General features: G+C 44.0%; 1 long non-coding RNA gene across 2 annotated transcripts in view; it reads left to right on the plus strand.

Annotated features, from left to right (window-relative positions):
• The window catches only part of LOC112908607 (uncharacterized), a 41,423-nt gene that overhangs the window by 13,418 nt on the left and 5,377 nt on the right, over positions 1-22,628 (plus strand). The window lies entirely within an intron of this gene.

The following is a 22,628-nucleotide window of genomic DNA, read 5'->3' on the forward strand; positions in this document are numbered from 1 at the left end:
CATATGATCTAGCAATCATGCTCCGTGGTATTTACCCAAAGGAATTGAAAACTTATACTCACACAAAACCTGCACACAGATGTTTATAGCAGCTTTATTCATAATTGCTAAAACTTGGAAGCAACCAAAATGTCCTTCAGTAGGTGAATGGATAAATCAACTGTGGTACATCAGATAATGGAATATTATTCTGCCTAAAAATAAATGAGCTCTCAAGCCACGAAAAGGCATGGGAAAAGCTTAAGTGCATATTACTAAGCGAAAGAAATCAATCTGAAAAGGCTGCATACTGTATGATTCCAAGCATATGACAGTTTAGGAAGACAAAATTATGGAGATAGTAAAAAGATAACTAGTTGCCAGAGTTTGGGGACAGGACAGAGATGAAAACACAGAACGTGGAGGATGTTTAGGGCAGTGAAAATAATCCCTCTGATACCGTAACGGTAGATAAATGTCATTATCTCCTGATGATTAAAGACCACGTTCTGTGTTTTCATCTCAGTCCTGTCCCCAAACTCTGGCAACTAGTTATCTTTTTACCATATATACAGATATATAATGCAGAAGAATGCGTTCTAGGTGGGCTCACAGGCTCCCCTCTTTCAGCTCCCACCCTAAGGAGTATGGAGGAGAGTCCCTGATGACCAGCTGATGACGGTAAGCAGGCTCCCCACTGAGCAGGGAGCCAGATGTGGGGCTCCATTCCATGACCCCAGTATCATGACCTGAGCCGAAGGCAGACACTTAACTGACTGAGCCACCCAGACACCTGGAATAAACTTTTTTTTTAAGATTTTATTTATTTATTCATGAGAGACACAGAGAGAAAGAGACATAGGCAGAGAGAGAAGCAGGCTCCATGCAGGGAGCCTGCTGCAGGACTCAATCCCGGGTCTCCAGGACCACGCCCTGGGCCACAGGCAGGCACTAAACCGCTAAGCCATCCAGGGATCCCCTAGAATAAACTTTTTAATGCATATCTCCCATTGGTTCTGTTTCTCTGGTTACATCTGGACTAATACAGGTAACTTCACCCAAGATTCTGGATTTAGTGTGTCACCACAAGCAGCTTGAGTTTCCAGTATTAAACTATGGTGACCAATGTCCAACAAAGTTGAGGTGACAGATATATAATGCAGAAGAATGCATTCTAGGTGGGTTCACAGGTTCCCCTCTTTCAGCTCCCACCCTAAGGAGTATGGAGGAGAGTCCCTGATGACCAGCTGATGACGGTATGCAGGACTGAAAATGGACCTCCACTGTGCCATAGGGACAGCCCTAAACACAGCAGTGAAGGAAAGTAGTGACACAAGCAGAGTGTAGGGCTGCACACTTAGTCATCCATGTCATGTGGAAAGAGAAGTGACCCAAGGTAAGAACACTTACAGACCACAAATGTACACCACTGTCCACCCCTAGCAGGGTATGAACTGTTCTAATCTCCTGTCTAACAGGAATGGAAAAGGACACATTCCTCACTGTTCTTCAGTGTCCATTCATATCAGCATTCATCCACCATTCATCCACTATCTGTGCGCCTGAGGTTTTGCTTAGAGGCCCACATCTGGCACAGCAGCTGCAGTCCAAGGTATTACCTGGCTGGGTGTGAGTAACCTTCTGTAATCCTTCGGGATTAGTCTAGATTTTGTAGGGGCTGAATCTGCGAACTAAATAGGGATGCAGGAGGACCACTATCCCCTGCATGCCTTAGGGTAACATCAGCCTGTGCTATTTCCCACGAGGATGCAGTGTTGTTTGGGCTGTGGCAGGAGGCAGGGTGAGGAGTTTCAGGGAATCCTCGCTGTGGTGCTCTCATCTTTCAGGCCAGTGTAGAGTCTCTGCCATCTAGCAGGCTAGGGACCAGCTTAACTGGTATAGACCTAGCCAACCCACTGCGAAGTAGACCTGGGTCAAGACTCTATTTCCTGGCCTCCCATGTGCCCCCACTAGAACAGTTGTCCACAAAACTGCTTTGGGTTCTCAGACAGCAATGTCACCTTGTACCCTATGTCCAACAGGTTTGGAAATGTTTGGTTATCCCCTTTTTCCCAGTGATTGGTTATCTGAGCAAATGGCTATGGGTCTCTCTGGAAAGAGATTAGAGGAATCATCACCATATCTACTTGCTACGGTGTTGGGTATCCTTCCTTCTGGAGACATGGCCTGTCCTTAATTCAGGGTATCTGCCTTAAAATAGCTCAGGTATGAAAACTGACCAAAGGATCATGACTTTTAGGTCTGGCTGCATTCAGCCCTTTTAGTTTCCATCCTTGATTTCTCTCCATGGCTTAAATTAAGCAATACCCTTACTGCCTGCCCTTCTGCCTCCTTCCCAGGGAGCGCATCTATTAACTCTGTAGCCTTCTTGGAATCAGCCCTGCCCAACCCCATGACCCTCTGATCCTGTAGCCTCATTGCTCCTGATGATTAAAGACCTGCTCTTCTTTATTATTTTGGAGTCCTTTTATCCCTCCGTTATCAGGAAGCTCAGTTCTGTCATCAGCCTCACCTACAGGGACAATGACCAAAGAGACTCTCAGCGAATCTGGTGCCCTCTGAACAGAGCATTCTTTAACATGTTGCTCGATGGACTGTCCTCTGGGCCCTTCCCCAGCACGTAGCCAGCAGGTGGGCTTTCTGGCATTAGAGTCTCTGTCCACTCCCATGCTCTTTTCTGAGCCGCGACCCGAAGAGGAGATGGGTGTGGATCCTGAGGACTGTGTGGTGGGCTGCTTGGCAGACACCATGTGCTGTCTTCCAGCAAGCAGGGAGGGTGGCTTTTCATGGGAATAGTACACCCTTTCCTCAGGCTCAGGATGCCCAGATGAGTCTGGGACTTCAAGATTTTCCCCATCCCACGTCATAGGGCACCACTCTTGCCCAGTCGTGGCCCTGACGTTGGTGTCACAGGCTGTCTACTTTGGGAACTCAGCCACCTCTGGAGCACTATCACTCTTCTCATCACACACTAGGGCTTCACCTTTTGTTCTGCTCTCCAGCTGCAGAAATATTGAGATGGGATCAGTGCAGAACTAGAGAAAGGACAGACCCCATTGACAAGTCCTGAGCCAGAGCTGTTTGCCATAACCCATGTGATTCGGGTTGGTCTTCCTTAGGGGGAAAAGTGAGGGCATTTTTAGTCACATGAAGAATAACCCATCATGTTAGGCAGGTGATTGCCCTGGTTGGCTGTGGGGTTTGGGGATGCTAGTGAACGTGAAAATGGAGATGCCAAGTGGCGGCTGCAATGAGGATCTGTTGGGGCTCTCCCCACAAGGCCTCCCCGGCCCTCAACCCCCCAACTTCAGGACAAAGTAGGCGGCATTCAGTGTTCTGCCTCCTACTGTGGGAACAGGGTCAGAGGGAGCCTTTCCTGTCCCCACTCCCTGGCAGCCAGCGCACCACCGTCGGGCCTGTTTTTGCCGAGGTCCAGGCATCTGGAAGGAGGGGCACCCGGATGGCTGAGGCTGTCAGGAGGATGTGCACATGTCCGGGAGCCAGCGATGCTGGCCTTACCAGCCTGCTTCTAGCAGGCGCATGTCCCGGTTCTGATTCTCAGGCAACTGGGCCTGGCTGGCTCTGCAGCAGGTGCTCTCGGCAGCCCACCTGGATCCCCCGTGAACTGCAGCCCGGGCTCCACTGCCAGTGGCTGCAGCTCCGACTGGAGGCTCTCCCCGAAGCAGGAGGCTGCCTGCACCAAGGGCAGCCAGGAGGGCCCTGAGGCTAGGACCCACTCCCCCAGAGCCTGCCCCCCGAGAGCAAGATGACTCAAAGATCCCTGTTCCCACAGGCTCACAGAGTTCCGCAGAGGGCACCCTCCAGGGGCCCACTGTGCTGGCTGTGATTATGCACCTTTTAGCAGCTGCCTCTCTTCCCATCTCACTTCTCCACTCTCCTAACCAGTAAAAAAGCCAAAGAAATTTCTTGCTTTCAAGCTCTTTCCCAGGCTGCTCCTGGAGGGAACCAAAACGCACAGGTTCTCTTCTGCAGAAAGGGATTTCAATGCGAGGTGACTCGAGGTGCCAAGAATTGAGGGGAGGGGGAGCTCGCCACAGGGAAATAGATAATCCTCAGAACTCGGGAAGGGTAGTCCTGGCGAGAAGAGCCCAGTCCACCCTTCACTGTATCCCTCCTAGAGGAGCCAGAGTCTGAGAGTATGTCCATGTTGCAGAGCTCAGGTCGAGGGCTGCCTCTGGCCGTGTGCGAGGGTTGGAAGAAGAGAAAATGTTCCTTTTGGCTTCTGATGAGGGAAGGTGGTGTCTTCTCCCATCAAGACTTAGAACATGAGCCAAGTGCTCTTACAAAGGGTTGAACTCTTAAAAGAGGAGAGAAAAAGACAAATTATAACTCCAAGCAGGAAAAAGCCCAATGGCCTTGAATCTATTTCATTTTCTTCTCCAGGATTATGAAGAAGGGATGAAACCACCCAGGAACACCCTGCTGTTACCACCCAAATAACAATCACACCCTAAGCCATCTGCTCATCAAAATGTCTGTGATACAAAAGCTTTATGAGAGTCACAATATCTTGTTCCTTCCCAATCGGAGACTGATTTTTTTTTATCTGTCATTTCATAAGTTAATTTCTCTGCCTTTGTAAACTTTATTAGGATTTAGTTTCTACCTTCATGAAATAGTTCATCTTTCTCTTATACCAGATGCCCTACTTCCACCCTCTCAACTTCCTTTATATTATTTATAAATCATATCTCATTTTTTCTGTACTTTTCCTAATCCCACAAGAGCATAAGGACATGGAATTGAGATCCAAGAAGGCAATATAGCGTAATAAGGGGAGCCACCTTTTGAGCACTTGCTCAGTGAGAACGAGGCACTGTTGAGTGCCCTGCAGGCATTAGCTCGTTGACATCTCACAGTAACTCTCTGAAGTAGGCATTAGTATCAGCTTCCTTACAGAGATGATGAAACTTGAGCCTCCAAAAACTGGAATAATTTGCCTGCAGTAGCACTGGAAGCATGTGTCAGGGCCAGAACCTGAACCCAGTTATTTAACTCAAAAGCCCACATTCCTAAAGGAGTATTCCACAGGCAAAACAAGGGGTTTGGATTCAACCAGAACTGGGATTGAATTTACCAGTGTCAAGTGTCACTATTATAGTGGAGAGCAACTCCGAGCCGCCCAGCGAGGTGGGCTCCCCAACTCCACAACCCTGCTGAACGCCATCTACCCTTTTCGCGTTGAGAAATCGTTGTCAAAGAGTTTTCCATTTTAGCCATTAATCTTTTTTTTCCCATTTCTTTTTTTTTTTTTTAAGGAGGCTCCACACCCATCACGGAGCCCAGTTTGAGGCCTAAGCTCACAACCCCAACATCATCACCTGAGCCAAGATCAAGAGCCAGATGCTTAACCGACTGAGCCACCCAGGGGGCCTCCTTTTTTTCATTTCTTCATTATAAAATATAAATGCATGCATCTACATTTTGACATATATCAGACGTGTTTGGGACTGCTAATCTATTAAGAGGAAAGGTCTCTACCATAGAGTTTTCTAATCTAAAGATCTAAAGATGGGCTTGGAATAGTCATAGAAAGAATCCCAAGTAAATTATTGATATGTCAGAATTTTAGAACTGAAAGGAACCAGTCCAATTCTTTCATCTCATGGGTGAAGGAGGGCCTGGAAAGTGAAGGGATTAAAAATACCCACTGCCACTAAGGGAAGCCAAGCATGAAGGCTTAGGGACTCCATCATTCCTCAGTATATCTTAATTGTGTTATCATATGTTATGTTATTAAGAACTTTTGCAATTCTTGTTCTGAGCCTGCAGTGTGTAGACATGCTACTCAGTGAGCATTTAATGTTTGACCGAATTTTTTTAATTTTCTAAATTCAGCATTTTATCAAGTAAGCCATTTAAAAAATGATCCACCAAGTTTATTTTGCAGGGTAAAAAATATTTTTAATACATACATAAGCCCTCAGGTTCTACTTCTGTTTGATTTATGCTTTCCTGGGGAATCACTCATTATCTTAGAAGTCCCTGTGCTTCCTAGTCTCATTGTAAGCAGGCACTTTTCTCGTTCTCAGCAGGAGTCATTTTTAAACTGCCAGAGCTATGGAGATCAAACAGAGGCTTTGGTTGACATCTTTTATATGCCCAATTACTGGGCTTTGGGGGAAGATTCACAGTGGATAAAATTTACATTTTCTATAGACATATGCTCGTCATATAAAATCCAGGGGTCCTCTGGTTTCATGCAGCTATTCAAAGATTATGAAGCAAAATAATGGATTGTTTTCTTCTTTTGAACAAGGAAAAACCATGACGATCCAGTTAAATAATAATAATAATAATAATAATAATAATAATAATAAAACAAGATAAATAAAAAACAAATTGTAATAGCCAAAAGGCATTCTGTATTAGGGGAGAAATCTCTGTCCACAGAACTTCAGGTCTCAGGCAATCCTAAAATGCTAGATGCACACCAGCCCTGCCTGGATGTTGCTATAAACTGGGAAAGGCTCAGGAAGGGCATAGAATTGGGACACTAGGCAGCTTTAGAATGTTTACTGTTAAGGAGAGGGGGCGCCCACCACACCACGCAGGGTGTAGGAAAGTACCAAGATGCAGAAGGAGCAAAGAAAGGATGAGCCAGGCCCTTAATTCTTGGGGAAGGAATGAGCAAGGCAGTATTGACAGGTTTGAACAAGTTGAAGATGAATAGTTTGAATATAATTTCATGGGGCTCTAAGCTCTAGGGGTGGTCTCCAGCTGTCCAGGACCTGATTTAGGGCACAGGAAGCAGTGGTTTGGTGTGTGAGTTAAGGAAAGGAAGTGGCTGGGGAGTCAGACTTTGGATGTGATGAGAAAGCCGCTCACCGGGGAGTCATTGGTGCTCTCTAGAAACCAGCTAGCCCGGGAAGGGGCAGTCTCTCCCCAGCCAGCAAGGCCTCCCAAGATGTCAAATGTCGTAAAATAAAGAAACTAGAAATCATGATTAATACAGAAGGCCACTCTCAGGCAAGTCGTTTTTTTGGCAGAATTAACCCAAACCAATATGTCATGTAGAACTGCTATTTGACATTCATCAACTCTGATGGAGAAACACAAGAGGAAATCTATACAATCTGGGGGTTTGACATATAATTCTGTCCCAGACTTTGCTCAAAGCTGGTGGGATATGAAACTGAGCCCATCACCTAAATCACAAAAGTATTACATTCAGAAAGCTTCACATTATCGTAAGGATAGAGGCACACTTTACCTTCCTCCTCTCCCGTTTAAAATCTATCTGTATTTTTTCCACATTTTTTAAATTTAAAGATATATTACTTTTCAAGTCAGAGTTTTCTTTCTTTTACAGGTTGTGGGGTTAGTTTTAATAGAATAAAAATTAAAATATGTTGGTCAGCAAAACCTGTCATTATAGCTAAAAATCAAAAACATTCTAACTATCCACAGCTAAGAAATTAAGTAAATCATGAGATATCCATACAAGGAACCATGAAACACATTTTTGAAATAATGTTGCTCAAGAATAAGGAAGTGCTTTTAACATACTTAATGAAAAATGTAAGTTATGGAATTCTATGTTCTATACAATCTGCTCTTCTGTAGAAAGAGACAAGTACTAACATCCATTAGGAAAAAAACAAAACAAAATGAAACAAAACACCGGGAGGATATGCACCAAAATAGGATCCACAGTTATATGAGTTGTAGGGTTATAGTTGATTTATTTTCTTCTTTTTCCTTGTATATTTTAAATTTCCACAATAAGCATGTATTATTTTATAAAAATTAGAAGATAAAAATCTTATTTATTTTTCTTATATTGGAGTTTCTTCTCCCAAAGAAATTTTCTCCTATTGCTGATTCTACTGGATCATAAGGCTCATATGACAGGGTGGCTGGGACCTCAGCCCAGACCTGCTGCACAACCTTTTCTTATTTCAGACCCTATTCAAAACTGTTCCTATGGGTTACCCAGTAAGTGAGTCAAAGCAGCATGCCCCAATGGGGCACATGCCTCCAAAATGCAGAAAGGTTCACTAAGCATCATACCTCATTCTTACGGGCGAGCAAGGCAAGGTGCAATAACATGTCTCTCTCTTTAGAAGAATATCCCAAAATGTTCAGATCACTAGGCTCTAAAAACTAACCAAGATACCAAAGCCCTAAACTTTCTCAGGGTTTATTTTTCACCCTAAGGCATACCTTTTTCTTGGTAAGACATCAAAATGGTTTGCTATATCCTCGTCATTAGCATAATTCCATCCACTATGGGATATCAAAATGACCAATATTCCTCCAAACTCTACTGTGATAGAGAGCAAGAGAACTGACTTGGCCCTAGGACTAAGCACATGGGACGGGATATATATTCCAAACACTTCAGAAAACACAATCTGCCACGCCATGGCTGTTGAGTCCAGATTTTGATTAGCCAATGTAGCACACTGAAGCCAAGGCATTACATCTAGAATCCCAGAAGCGTGCTCCAATGTTAATAATTCACACCAAAAGAGCCTCACATAGTGTCCTTTTTGGTCTAACACCTTTAGAATCCACTCTCACAGTTCCTCCCCAGACTCTTGCCAACTCAGATTGGTGACATCTTGTAGCTGTGTATAAACTCTGTCTTCCCAGACCAGCCCTTGAGCCTCTCCATCAGGGCTCTGTTGGTTTTAACTCTTGTTATGGGCCTGGAAACAATGAGTGGTGACACTGGTTTGGGATGCAATTGCCAAGTATAAAAGGCTATTAGGAGGGGAAGGCTTGTTCTCTCAGAGAGGAGTACGGCTTCCTCTGCGGGCAGGGGAGATAAGGAGAACTCACAGATTCAAAGTTCTCAGCCTTGTCCATGTCTGCCTAAGTGTCTTCAAATCAGCCAGGCCTCCTGTCCCACTCCAGCTTCACCAGTGCCCTTGCCGTAGGGTAAGAAGTCTAGCAGGTTTTACCTTCCTTACCCTTTACCCCTCAGCCATATCAACCCTGCAGTTACAAAAAAAAAAGGATTCCCTCCAAGCTGTCCTAAAGGCCTTCTGGTTCCCTATGTGTATTCTTAAGTTTATCTTTAAAGCTTTTCATTTCCCTCGGACTATCTAGAAGAAACCAGGTGTCCCCATGATTTTTACAAACACGACTATCACTATAGCGATTAAATCCCACAGCCACATGATCCCCATCTGCCTTGCCTTGCCCTCCATCTGCACTTCTTCATCATGCAGTGATCATTTGGGCAGTCATGGTACTGCTAGGTGCCACAAATTATCCATGTCTCATTCTCCCCTCACCCCTACCAAGCAGGTGATCTCTGGGCTTCTTGACTAGATACACAACCCAACCCCAAAATCCTGTTTCAAGGGTCTGTTTTCTGAGGATAATATGAATTATAAACCTGGAGTTGTCCCTTAATTCCACAACCCCACAAAGAACTACAGGAATAAAACACAGATAACAACTGTCCCCTAACTTTACATAGGCTGCATCATATTACACTTTTCACTCTAAAATCCCCAATCTGTCATTCTTGGACTAATCTCTCTCCTCTTCCCATTCCCACTCAACTTTTAATTAAGCATTTCCTTGGAGGTGCTTAATTCCTTGCTTTCCACCTGAGGCAGATTACCAATGTGCTTCTTCAAAGTCAATGTGTTCTCCAAGAAAACGTGAATGGACTTCTTTTCTCTTACTACTTTTGCATCCCCAGCATGGAGCTCAATGACCATCTCATAAGGCATATCAAAATTGTAATAACAACACTTTATATTCTAAGTATTTAGTATCAGTTTTATGTATCTTACCTCATTTAATCTTCACAACAATACCATGTGGTATTTACTATTATTATCCTCAACTTACCTATGAGGAAACAGGCTTGGGGAGTTTGAGGCACATGTTCAAGGTTACACACACAGCTGGTAAGTGAGAGAACCAGCACCATTTGACGCTAACGCCACCAGGCTCCACAGCTTCTTTTCAGTTGTGTTTACGGAATGAACAGCCAGATGAGGAGCCACAATAAATGCTATACATATGACTTTATTCCCACATTATTTTTTTGACCCAAAGTTTCCTCCCATTATCATTGACCCTTTTTTTTCATTGACCCTTTTTACCAGACTTAACCCTTGTGATTCCATCAATGGTTATGTGTAACAGAAACAAGAAAGAAGGAAAGAAGGAAAGAAAAAAGAAAGAAAGAAAGAAAGAAAGAAAGAAAGAAAGAAAGAAAGAAAGAAAATAAGAAAGAAGAAGAAGAAGAAAGAAGAAGAAGAAGAAGAAGAAGAAGAAGAAGAAGAAGAAGAAGAAGAAGGAGGAGGAGGAGGAAGAGGAGGAGAAGGAAAAGGAGAAGCAGAAGGAGAAGAAGGAGGAGAAGAAGGAGAAGTAGAAGGAGAAGGAATAAGAAGAAGAAGAAGAAGAAGAAGAAGAAGAAGAAGAAGAAGAAGAAGAAGAAGAAGAAAGAAGAAGAGGTGACTGGTTGAAAAGTAATGTCGGCCCACAGAATTAAAGCAATGGCTGACCGGCAAATTTTGGAAAGGACGGAATCCAGGCAAAACCAGGGAATAAAGTAGCAGGAGCTAACAGGCAGGAGGCTGCCTTGGGCCTCCACCTTTTCAGTCCTGGTGTCACTCTGCGTCAAGCCTCAAATTCCAGTGACAGGCTGTCTGACATCATTGGATCCCCTGTCCAGCCCCAGGCCAGGGAATGGGGTGGAGGTGGGAGGGGGCACCGGGATTGGCAGTTCCACCAGGACTGCATTCCAGAAAGGAAAACAGAGGGGCAGGAGCCATCGGTAGGCTGCGTGGGTGCTGAACGGGCAACAAAATGTCTGCTGCAGTGACCTCAGCACATCCACGATCAGAGGAGAAAGATCTGGAGTATTGAAAACAGGCAAGGAAAGGCACACCAGAGGCAAATGCTAGAGAAAAGGTCCAAAATGTTGAGAGTACTGTTTCTCAAAAGGACCGCTTCTAACAAAATAAACAAAATATCTTTCTTAAAAAAGTTCATGGACCATCTAGTGTCTTAAATTACTTTTTACTACAACGTTACTTAGATGAGTACAACTATGAAAATGGGGGTAGAAATCCTTGGATTTATAGCACTTATAGGATCATGAAGCCACAACAAATTTTAAAATTCAATCCAAACAAAACGACAAAAGCAGTGAAATTCAAGTTACTTACATAAATTGAACTTGACAGCTGATATTTTTTGGAGGCGGAGCTGCTACTGCCAACGTGCATCTGGTCCTGCCCGCCTCGCTGCAGGCATTTCAGAGTCCAGCAGAGCTGTGCTGTGGCGTGCTTGCCCATGACTCAGTTCTCCCACCCCTTATCCCTTCAATCCACAGGGATTGTCCCACCTTGGGGCAGCAGGGCCAGGTCATTACTTGACCATCATATCTGTGCTCTTTTCTTATTAGCCCACAATAATTAGAGGAGCACTATTTGATGTTAATGAATCAGAAACACAAAGGCAAACAGGGACCTAAAAATTCTTGACAACGGTCAGCCACAGGATGATCGCTCAGATGCTCCATAACCTGCCGATATTAAAATTTTTTAGAGTATTTTAGAAACTTAAATGCAACTTTTAAACTTTCTTATGGAGAATGCATGGATATCTGAGACTATATCCTTGGAACCCCAGGGATCATGAGCTCCAGTTTGAGGAACAGGTGTTTCGAGCAATGGCATCATCCTTAGAATGAATGTGTGATGAACCCTTTGGAAAGGGTTTTACAATGATTTGCTGCTATGAATTCCTAATATGTATGGTGTATAAATTTCCATATGCATCTGGTAGTTCTTATGGCCTTGGTCTTCTGCAAGTTGTATTTAAAGAGAGAGAGAGAAAAAAAAAAAAAAAAACACCTTACAGCCTCGTGATGACCTCTATGGAGTGGGTGAAAGCTCCAATTTCTACCAATACAGTAATACATGTTTGTCAAATTGTAGTTTTAAAGCATGTAAATTGAGTTAGTAGAGGTTGGGACTCTGACCATTCCTCTAGTTATGAAATGGCTAATAATTATCCAGCTATTCTGAGTAAATGCACATGTGGAGAATTTGGCTTCCCAGTGATTGTGAAACACAGCACTTGATTTTAAAATATTTCTGACCCAGTAAGACTAAATGACATTCTTCTCCTTTTAAAAAGATCAACTCAACCAGATTTTGCAAGTATTGACTTCCTAAATACATTTTTTAAAATTATTCTAAATTCTATGACTGAGTTAGAATCAGAATTATAGCATCTTAATAAGGTACAAAACAGGGGATCACTGGGTGGCTCAGCGGTTTGGCGCCTGCCTTTGGCCCAGGGCGTGATCCTGGAGTCCTGGGATCAAGTCCCACATCGGACTCCCGGCATGGAGCCTGCTTCTCCCTCTGCCTGTGTATCTCTGTCTCTCTCTCTCTCTCTCTCTTTCTATCATGAATAAATAAATAAATAAATCTTTAAAAAAAAATAAGGAACAAAACACTGATGGCTGAAAAGCAATGCTTCCATAGGCAAGATAGGCTCCTTCAAGAATGCTTGAATTGTGCATTTATATTTCTAAAATAATCTCAGAAAGTTTAATATCAGCATGTTATGATTATCTGGGTGATCATCTATAACAGAAAGATTCTGATTATCACTGATGGCATCGTCTCTTTAATCTATAATTATGCCTTGTTTACAAGTGTCTTAGAAACATGAACAAATAGCACTGAGAATATTTCAGTGAAGAAGAGCTCTCATATCACCCACATAAGAAAAATGTAATCTTGCATGTGCTAGTTCCAAATCCCAGGATGATCCTGATTACATAGATCAAGAGAACTAGTTAATGGTCTAGGTTTATGAAAAGAGGCAATACGGAAATATCTTCTTAATATACAATTTCATTTTGGGGTGCCTGGGTGGCTCAGTTGATTAAACGTCTGACTTCGACTCAGGTCATGATCTCAGGCCCTGGTGATGCACCTGGCCCCATGCTCAGCAGGGAGTCTGCTTCTCCCTCTGCCCCTCCCCCAGCTCATGAGCATGCTTGCTCTCTCTCTCCCTCTCTCTCTCTCTCTCTTTCTCTCTCTCAAATAAATAAAATATTTTTAAGATATTTAGTTTCATTTTACACATAATATTATATATAGCCCTTATTTTCCGTAGTTAGAAATTCAAAGAATTTGCTTTTAATATTAATACATTAATAATAACATGTTTTGGGGTGCCTAGGTTACTCAGCATATTAAGCATCTGCCTTCCACTCAGATCATGATCTCAGGGTCCTGGGATCAAGCCCTGCACCCTATTCAGCGGGGAGTCTGCTTCTCCTCTTTCCCACCTCACGTTCTCTCACTCTCACTCTCTCTCTCAAATAAATAAATAAAATCTTTTAAAAAATAATAATAACATGTTTGTCAACATTTTATATCTGTATGAAAACTCCCATGATGAAGTTGGTCATACTGAAAGAATGCAAGGTTGGGCAAGTTTAATTACTTGCACAATTCCAAATGAGTTAATAGTTGAGTAATAACTAAAAAAAAAAATAAGAGATTTCTGCACCATCTGTCACCTAAAGATGTCAACTTTTACTGTACCTTACATGAGAAAAATTAGAACATTTTAGAAATACCAGAAAAATAGTATGGGGGTACCTGGTGGCTCAGTCAGTTGAGCATCCAACTCTTGATTTCAGCTCCGGTCATGATCTCAGGGTCTTGTCTCAGCATTGAGCCCTGTTTTGGGCCCTGATCTCAGTGGGGAGTCTGCTTGGGATTATCTCTCTCTGCCTCTGTCCCTCCCCCTGCTTGCTCATGCTCTCTCTCACTCTCTCTCTCTCAATTAAATAAATAAATCTGTTATATATATATATATATAAAGAAAGAAATATATATATATATATATTATATATATGTTATATATATATATATATATAAAGAAAGAAAAATCTATGGATCATCACTTTTTTAGCTGTAAGCTGGGGGAAGTTATCCTGTAGAAAGTGCCAAGCATGTCAGGGTCTTCATTTCTAACTGGATATGAGCTAACTTATGAGCATCACGAGATCAAGTGTAATGGATGAGCTTTGAAAGCACCCAGGCCTGGGGCTGACTACAGGCTTTGCCATTTATGAATTCTGTGACCCATACATGTCCTTAATTAACCAATTAAGGACTGAACTTTAGTTTCTTAATTTCAGGTGAAGAGGATAATAAGATTCACTTATAGGAGTGAGAGGACTTGGTTTCTTTTCTGGCTCTCTAATTCACTCTGGAATTTTGGTGATCTCACAACTACTTCAGACATCATAACTTCTAGGCAATGAAGGCTTTGATGGTTCTCAACAGGAATGGTACTTTCCTACACCCAGGAGCATTTGGATTTGTGTGGGGTGGGTTTTGGTTGTCATAAAAATTAAGGGAATCAAGAATGCTAAATGCCCTATAATTGGGAGGCCAGTCCCATATGACAAAGAATTGTTCCATCAGAAAATCAACATACGGGGATCCCTGGGTGGCGCAGCGGTTTAGCGCCTGCCTTTGGCCCAGGGCGTGATCCTGGAGACCCGGGATCGAATCCCACATCGGGCTCCCGGTGCATGGAGCCTGCTTCTGTCTCTGCCTCTCTCTCTCTCTCTCTGTGACTATCATACATAAATAAATAAAAATTTAAGAAAAAAGAAAAGAAAATCAACATAGCCCTGCTGTGAAACTAACATAGATCATCACTGATGTTTTCACTTTGACATTTCAGCATTTTATTTTATGTCATTGTTTCTTTACAATCATCTTGGATAAACCAATAATTAAGTGCTGTGAGCCACCAGGACACACACGAACGTCTTTACCAAAATAAAGAATCGTGGGGCAAAGAATTGGCTTTTTGGAGGGGAAAGGCAGTTGGAATGGAGTGCTCAAAGTAAGTAAAAGAGTGTGTGAAATAGATGCTTTCCGGAAAATAGTTCCTAAAGTGCTCCAGGCCAACTGACCTGAGGGCTTAGGAAAAAGACACTCCTCCTCTGCCTCTGCTAAGACCCACCCCTTATGCTCCCACCTCCTTCCTCAGGGCTGACCTCTTTCCAGGATGACTGATTGGTGGTCAGACTGTCCGTTCCTTTCACAGGAAACTCCAGCCTCCACTCCCAGGGCTGTAGTATTGTTCTTTAGCCCCCAAAGACATCAGAACGCATTTCTGTATTGGTACATTTGCCAAATGGGGTATTCAATCTTTAATAACACCATTTGGGGTCAGCCAAGTCCCACCCAGGTCGCTTTGCTCCAAGCAAAGCTCTTTGGCACAGTCTCTCCTCCAGCATAAGGCAAGAGAAGATTGGGGCCTGTGTGTGTTCCCACACTCTTCAGAGTCTCTGCCCCTGATACTGGAGCAAGAATAGATACACGTTGCTCCAGTGTTTGGAGCACTGACGTACAAAACTCCATGGCCTGGATCTGTACTTGGAAGAACCCCACTGATGCAAAGATAATGGGCAGCAAGGCGGCTCTGCCCACCATATCGCTCCCCACCCCCCGTGTACACAGACTAGTCATTTAGCAAACACCTGTCAGTTCCAAAAGGTCTTTGCTTCACCTTTCAGTACTAAAGGCCCGTCTCAACTAGTTCCCCCAGAACAAAGGGACAGCTGACCAAACAAATTAAAAGTCAGAAGTTTTCCCAGTTTCAGCTCATCAGGTGTTCAAACACTGTGGGGTACAGCATCAGTCAACATCACTCGTTACAACCCAACAAACATACACTGATTGCCTCATATGTGTCAGCTACAATGCCAAGTCAGAAAGAAAGAAGAAAGAAGGAAGGAAGGAAAGAAAGAAAGAAGAAAGAAAGAAAGAAAGAAAGAAAGAAAGAAAGAAAGAAAGAAAGAACACAGCTCTCTAGATTCAGGAATAAACATGTATAGAAATTCAGTCACAAGTTCCTGAGAAACAAATTCAAGTAACAAACCTACCGCCATACATCTCTTTGGCAAGCCTGAGAATTTGGATGCCAGTAAGCCCAAGTCATTCCTGACAGGCATATTTAGAAAAGGAAGAATGCACGTGGAAGCTGGACTGCTGAAAATAGAAAATGAAGGTAGACCCAGAGCATGTCTTCAATGAAAACTCAGGAAGGTAAAGGAAGCGGAGGGAAGCCTACTTCCTCAGGATTGTGCTCTGGGATTGTACAGAAGGAAGGAACTAAGACATATATAAGAGGGCTTGACAGCCAGGGCTGAGTAGACACCAGGCGCCCCAGGAAGGCCAACAACTTGGCCTGTCTCCAAATCAGCACTATTTTTTAAAATGGTTCAACATTTTTATTTAGTGAGGTTAAGGTTAGGGTCCTTTTATTCTTCCTTTCTTTCCTTTTTTTTTTTTTTTTTTTGGTAAGATTTTATTTATGGGACACTTGGGTGGCTCAGTTAGTTGGGCATCAGCCTTCAGCTCAGGTTGTGATCCCAGGGTCCTGGGATCCAGCCCCTGCTCAGCAGAGAGCTTGCTTCTCCCTCTCCTTGGACCCTCCCCACTGCTCTTTAAAAATAAATAAATAAATAAAGATTTTATTAATTTGAGAGAGAGAGAGAGAGCACACAAGTGGGGGGAGAGGAGTAGCTGTATGAATGTGGTCTCTCAAAATATCTTACTGTACTCTTTCCTATTTATTTTTTTTGAAATCTGATAATAAACTACTCTTTTCCTTTTTTTTGTATATTTTTTTATTGGAATTTGGAATTTGATTTGCCAACACACCTTTCTATTTCTTGTGATGACATGAGATGATACACCGCCTGCCTGATGAGATGAGGTGAGGCGATGGCGGAGGCGTGGTGCCATAGCATTAGGCATCTAGTGACCCTATGACAATAGGTCAGAAGGAGGATCATCTACTTCCGGACCACGGCTGACCACGACTAACTGAACCCCAAGAAACGGAAACCCCCAATGAGGGGGGACAACTATAAAGCAAATGGAGCCAGGCTTCTCATGCAGAGGAGAGGTACAAATACAGGAGAGAAGGAATGAACTTTTACGGTGATGGATTCGGATTGGAGGTATTGGTGGGCGGTCATGAGTTTCAACAAATAGCAGATACAGAAATTAATATAAATTTAAGAGTGTGTTTCTGCACATACCTATATCAAGAGAGACAGTGAGAGAATCTACCTACTAAAAGGGCCCAGGAGTAAGAATACCCCAGTAACAGTGAGCACACCCAGTACCCAATCCTAACCACCACTGGCCACTGAAGGGAACCAGGGCTCCCTGAGGGATGGCCAGCCGGCCCCAGGCTGGGCAGGGAAAGCAGAAGATGAGCCTGGAGCCTCTGACGCCAGAGAGCAAGCAGTGCTCAGGGGATGAGGGGACATGCCAAAAAAGAGCAGAAGCCAGCCCGAATGGGGGCCAAAATGGGGACAGTTTATCAAGATAAGCTACGGTAATCATAGATTCTTACCCAAACACGTGAACCCATATTCATACTGGAAAAACACAATCAATGAATTGTCCGTTTAACGAGGTACAGGGTACATACAGCTCTCCACAAAAATAGTTACTGATCTACTTACTAATTACCAGAGAGGAAAAGAGAAGTCTCGGAGGTAATAATGTTCTGTGTTGTACTTGCAGCTTTCCTACATGATTGCTCCAAGATTCTATCTTTTAAAAGTGCATGAGAGGGATGCCTGGGTGTCCCAGCGTTGGGTCCCAACGCTGATGGTTAAGTGCCCTGCCTCAGGTCATAATCCCAAGATCCTGGGATCGAGCCCCACACTGGGCTCTCTCTGCTCAGTGGGAAGTCTGCTTCTCTCTCTCTCTCTCTCTCTCAAATAAATAAATAAAATATTTTTAAAAATGCATGAGAAATGTTCATTTGACTCTGACTAAAACATAGTCAGTGGCTTGAAAAAATTCAAACAGAACATTTCCAACTTTTCTGGTGGTTGTTTCCTGTTGGGATTTTCTAATTCTAGCCAATTATTGGGAGGTCTATTAAATAATAAAAGAAATCCGTCATCCCTCATTCATTCCATCCGCACCAAGCTCCCTGTGCCATGCTTTCCTTGGGTTGCGGACCCCAGTTGCCTGGGACGGCTCACATTCAAGTGACTGGACGACCGTGTGTGTGTGCAGCACAGTCAGGAGACACAGCTTGGCGCTCAAGTTACTTTATTTCTACTGGTAGGTGCCATCTGTCTGGCCCAATTTATCATTGCCCTACTGCCAACTCGGGCCGCATCAGCCCCTGGGGACTACTGCTCCCCCCACCCTCCCCAGGCGGCCCCCATGGAGCCACAGTGAGCGTGGAAGTGACCCTGCAGTCCCCACTGGCTGGCTATTCGGATGGACACATGGACAAGGAGGAAGCAACATGTCTCTCACTGTACATGCTATCTCAGCAAAGATATTTGCATGCACATTGTTTCAAGTGCAGAAGAAAGACCCTAAAAAGTTTCCATCGAGCACATTTAAATTATTTGTAGCATAACCATATTACTGTTTAAAGACGTGTAAGATGCTATGGATAATCCCTCTCAAAGCTGCCATGGATGGTTGGGCGGGTCGTGCCCTGCACAAGGGTACCTGGCCGATTGAGGCTGTGTCCACCCAGAGAACGTGGGGCATTATAAGTTTTACACGGAGAGTCTGTACGGCCTAGCAGCAGCCATGGATGTATTATCTTTACCACTCTGACTCAGTGAGCAACAACAAGAAATTGTATATCAGAGAAATACAATTATATGGTTTCACTCATATGTGGAATATAAGAAACAGCACAGAGGGTCAGAGGAAGGGAGGGAAAACTGAGTGGGAAGTCATCAGAGAGGGAGAAAAACCATGAGAGACTCTAACTCTAGGAAACAAACTGAAGGTTATTGGAGGGGAGGTGGGTGGGGGGATGGGGTGACTGGGTGCTGGGCTTTAAGGAGGGCACGTGATGTGATGAGCATGGGTGTTATACGTGACAGATGAATTATTAAAATATGCATCTGAAACTAATAATATGTTGGCAAACTGGATTTAAATTTTAAAAGGAGAAATTGGTTTTTTTAAGATTTTATTTATTCATGAAACACAGGACCCCAGGATCACACCCTGAGCCAAAGGCAGGCGCTCAACCGTTGAGCCACCCAGGCGTCCCTAAAACTGTATAAAAATCTTTATATGTTCACTTCTCACTCCACTACCTCAACTCCTTAAAATCTCGTTTTTCAACTATAAATTCTCCTTCCATACAGTGTCAAGAACCTCTCCTTGCAATCTGCTAAGACTGGAGAAATAGCACGACATGGTACTTGCAGAGCACAGAAAAGTACAAAGCACCAGGTGGCTGGAAAAGAATAGACACAGGACGACTATATCAAATTTCGAAGTAGCGGTCACTTTTAAACTTGCCTGTAACATCTTGTATAAGCAGAAATGTAGCACTGGGGAAGTTGCATTCTTACATCATTATTTGGATGATGTCCTATTCAAAATTCAATATGACCATAATGGTTGTAGGGATTTTTCTATATTTATTATAAAAAAAAAAATTTACCTAGCACATGTTTCCATTGAGTTCCACAGAGAAAACTCATGTCTATTGCCTAAGTCCCTGGGAGGAAAAAATCTGGAACATGGACTTTACCCTGCTAAAGCAAGTTCATGATGGAATTATCATGCTATCATACTAGACAGGTTTTTAGTAAAATTAGTGTTGGTAAAAACAAAGAAGAAAAAAAAATCTCATTCCCTTTTCAAGTGGGATTTTGTACAAGAGAATACATTCTCACTGGCCATGCTATATAGCCAGACAAGTAGGCAGATTACTAGCTGTAGTGTTATAATTACAGGCCCGAGGCTTGAGCGCTAAGTCAGGGTGTAGAATTGAAAACGTACAAATCGGGGCTCAGTGGTTGAGCACCTGCCTTTGGCTCAGGGCGTGATCCTGGAGACCTGGGATCGAGTCCCACGTCAGGCTCCCTGCATGGAGCCTGCTTCTCCCTCTGCCTGTGTCTCTGTCTCTCTCTGTGTCTCTCATGAATAAATAAAATCTTTTTTTTAAAAAAAAAAAGGCTAAATAAATAATAAATAAATAAATAAATAAATAAATAAATAGAAAATCTACCAATCATTCACTGGCTCAGTATGCAGTTTGACTCCCTAATGGGACTAGTTCAAATTTCCTTTTTTTTTTTTTTAAGATTTTATTTATTTATTTACGAAAAACACACAGAGAGAGAGGCAGAGACACAGGCAGAGGGAGAAGCAGCCTCCATGCAGGGAGCCTGACGTGGGACTCGATCCCAGGTCTCCAGGATCAGGCCCTGGGCGGAAGGCGGCACTAAACCGCTGAGCCACCCAGGCTGCCCTCAAATTTCCTTTTAACATTGTATTATAGATTTAAAAAGGTTGCTTTAAAAGAAAAAATCTAAATCTGTTATGGCTTATGCATAGATTTTTTTATTAATTATTACTTTATTACTAACTATTTCAAAATACACAAAATAGAGTATAGTACACCATTTGGCTATAATAAATATTTTCGCTTTGCCATCCGTATTTCCTTCAGGTTTTTCTGTTGTTAATGAAGTGAAACTTAGCACTGCAGCCGCTGTCTCCTCCGTGGCCTTTCCCAGGGTCATTTCCTGCCCCCAGCCCAGAGAAGCTCACTATCCTAAAGCTGAAGTATTTCCATCCCAAGCATATTTTTAAACTTTTACTTCCTAAGTACATAAACAATATAATTCTGTAACTTGGGGATTTTTTTCACTTCATATTGTAGTTTTGGTTTTTTTCCATATTACTATACAGACTTCCAAGTCACTTGTGCTGATTACCATGGGGTGTATCAATCGTTTATATCCATTCTGTTCCTGAAGGAAACTTCGGTTGTTTGCACTTTTACATCATTGCAAACAAGACCGTGATGGATGGTCTGGTGCATTTTTCTTGGAGCACAGGCATGAGAGTTGTTCCAGAGACCTATCCGTCGCGTTTGCTTTTCCATAAAGGTTGCTTAAATACAGCAGATTTATATGGCTGCAGCTAGCGACAGGTTGCCAAGAAATTTCTTCCCTTCGTGGAGGAAAACCTCACGGTGGGGGAAGGGCTCTCTGGGTGACCTGGGCCCCTACCGTGCAATGACCCCTGCAGAAGCCCAGCTCCCTGGAGGAGCAGCAGGGACCGTCCAGCGCACCTCCTCCATGGGGGATCCAGGACCTGCAGCTCTCCGCCCTGCGGGTGCCCGCCCGCTGCCCCTAAAGCCTGCAACAGACGGCTGCCAGCCCCGTGGAATGATGTGTGCATGTGACAAACAGCCAAAGCCGTCCGGAGGTTTCCCAGTGAACAGGACAGCTGGGGCAGGCCGATTAATGCCCCTCCCCTGCCAAAGATTTCCCCCATCCAAGCCCTGAAACCTGTGAAGGGACCGCGCAGGTGTGATTAAGTTAAAGGGCCTTGGGAAGAAGCGATCATCCTGCGGTACCTGGACGGGGCTTGGCCCAGCGTAATCCCAGGAGTCCCTAAGGAGGAAGGCAGGGGGTCAGGGCTAGACGCTGGGGGATGCCTTTGGAGACGGAGGAGGGGACACCGATGGAGGAATGTGGCAGCTTCTAGAACCTGGAAAGGGCAAGGAAAGGGATCCTCCCCCGGAGCCTCCAGAAGGAACACGGCCTTCCCAACATCTTGATCTTAGCCCCATGATCTGGCCCGGTGTTTCCTTCTGGACTCCAGAACTGCAGGGTGGTGGATCTGTGCTGTTTAAGTCACTGAGTTTATGGTGATTTATGACAGTGACCTGGAAGGAACAACAGCAAGGGTGGAGGACCCACCTCGTGGGTCCCATGACTCACAGTGTCCCTTCAGAACCCCAGCCACCAGGGCCCCCGAGCCCCATTGGGGACTTGGCGACCCATTCCTGCAAGTAGTCAAAGACCTTTAGAATTTGTGGGTGTGGGGGTGGCGGGAAATCAGGGTGTTGTTTGTGCGATCGTCCCCATCTAAGGATTGGAGGAAGCTCTCTGGCATCCCTTTCTCCCTCGTCAACCCCTGTTTGGTATCCTCATTAAATGGAGGGTCTACCTCTTCTGCAACCTGAATGGAAGAGGAGCCACAACAAAAATATTAAAAATAAAAAAATAAATTAACAAAGAGTAGCCGCAACAAACGGAAGGCCTATTTCAGAGCCAGGAACGGTGCTGGCAGCTTTATATACTCAGCCCGTTGGGTCCTAAAAGATCCCAGTGTGTGTCAGATATCAGAATACCAAGGCCCCAGCCTTCTTCTAGAAAAACTCACCTTCCTTCTTTCAGAGACCCGCTCCCCGCCACCCCACCACGAAGACCATGTAGCTGTAGTGGATGTGGTCAATGACGTCCTCCGCTCTGCAAGCCACCGTAGGGGTATGTGAGCTGAGCTCATGAGAGCTCCTCACCCTCCTGCCCACCAAGACGGGGCAGGTGACCTCCAGTGGGGCTGATCGTAGCCCTGCTCCAAAATGTTTCCAGCAGAGCATTTTAGGGAAGGATCCCTCTCCTAGGAAAGAGGGGAAGGGCAAGCTAAGAGGTCTCTAATCTCACAGGGAAAGCTGTTTGAAGAGGATGAAACAGATCCAAGGACACAAGAGTCACACTGAGAAAATAAACTTTGACGAGATTGAAGTCCCTAGAGATGTGCAATGCACGG

The sequence above is a fragment of the Vulpes vulpes genome, chromosome 4 (genome assembly GCF_048418805.1).
Source record: "Vulpes vulpes isolate BD-2025 chromosome 4, VulVul3, whole genome shotgun sequence".
Classification (NCBI taxonomy): domain Eukaryota; kingdom Metazoa; phylum Chordata; class Mammalia; order Carnivora; family Canidae; genus Vulpes; species Vulpes vulpes.